Source organism: Rhea americana, unplaced genomic scaffold (genome assembly GCF_003343005.1).
Source record: "Rhea americana isolate MKP2758 unplaced genomic scaffold, rheAme1 scaffold_153, whole genome shotgun sequence".
Taxonomy (NCBI): Eukaryota; Metazoa; Chordata; class Aves; order Rheiformes; family Rheidae; genus Rhea; species Rhea americana.
The window spans coordinates 301,059-302,631 of NW_028185628.1; positions in this window are offsets into that span (position 1 = coordinate 301,059).

Genomic DNA, 1,573 nt, shown 5'->3' on the forward strand with positions numbered 1-1,573 from the left:
GGCCGCCCCTTCCCTCCCTTCCGCTCGCCTTCCCGGGGAGCCGCAGGGGAGCTGAGCCCTGGCACATCTTTGTCTGTGCCAAAGCCCAGCGTGGTTTGCTGGTTTTCTGGGATGCTGGAATGGGAGACTTCATCCCGAAAAAATGGATTTTTAATTAAAAAGACCCCAAACCCTTCCGTCCAGTCGGAAGGAGCCATGCAATAAGACTGTGCTTATTTCTCTTTCTCCGGTTTAGTAAGAGCAGTGTGTAAGCTCCCTTGGCTTGCTGAACTGTCAGGCTGTGCTGGTGTGGATCTTACACAGAGCTGCCCACTGTATACAGTATTGAAACATTTTTTTTTTTCAAATTATACTTTGGCCTGATCGATCTGGAGAGCTACAATTTTCCGTTCCAAGTTCCCATTTTGGTGGCTTGGGATTTGTACCAAGATCTTTAATGCCACACCTTTCAGGCCTTTTCAGCCAYGAGGAACGAGTGTTGCACTGGCCTACTCTAAAAAAACGGTAGCGACTGCGATCCCGCATCACAGATGGAGTGGACGAGGTTTCATTTCAGGGGTGTGTTTTTTGCTCCACTCCAAAGCTTTGCRGATGGGATCAAATTGCTAGCCTTTGAAAAAAAGGTGTATTGTGCAGACGCTCGGTGGGGATTTTCATCTCTGAAGGCCCTGTGGACACATAGGAAAGTTTGGAGCTTGCGGCAGTCCCCGAGGACAGCCCGAGTGTGCGGTGTCCCCGGATGCGGTGGAGATGCCCACCCGCCTCAGCTTCTGGTCGTGCCTGGAGGGACCCGGGCCGGGGCCGCAGCCAAGTCTGCACTGCGCAAGATAAACGTTTCTCGAGCAGGTTGCTCTCCGCTGCTCCATCTGCTATAAACGAAAGCAGGGCACTCGAGTGTTGTGCTCTCAGTGACTTTCTCTGCCAACCCAAGGAGGCAATACGAGAAAACCRTTTCCATCTTAAGTGCAGCAGATACTACAATGATTTGGAGAACTTGTCTATTTRCATCTTAGAAATTATGTTTGATATTTTGAGTTAAGCCTTTGGGTGTACTGAGACAGTATTTTCCCCTGTATTTCCTATGTTAGAAAAAGGTGGAGCCTAAATGTCTGTCTTTTAATGAGACAACAGGGATGTCATACAGCACTGCTGTGGCTGGSGTCTAGCTCATCAGCTCTCTTCATTATCTGTAGCAGAGTGGAGGATCGGGGTAGGGCAGCACTACACATCATGGGAATATTTTAATGAACATTTTTGGTAACACATCGCTGTAAGCCGTCGCTACCCTGTCACTCCTAAGTTTACCCTTTGTGTCACTTTGAGAGTACTACTGTTCTAGCTTTGCAAAGGAAATCAGATTAGGACTCATTCAAATTAAAAATAGTCATTGTTTTTTATTGTGCTATTTAAAATTCAGACAGTTTCTTAATCTGTTTCTCCATCAAACTTCATCTTCTGCAATCCTAAAAAAAAAAAAAAAAAAAAAAAAACACGTACCCGTAAAACAAGTTTCACAAGCTGTTTGCACAGGCAATACAGCTAAAAAATATTTATTAAATATTTTTTTTATGTC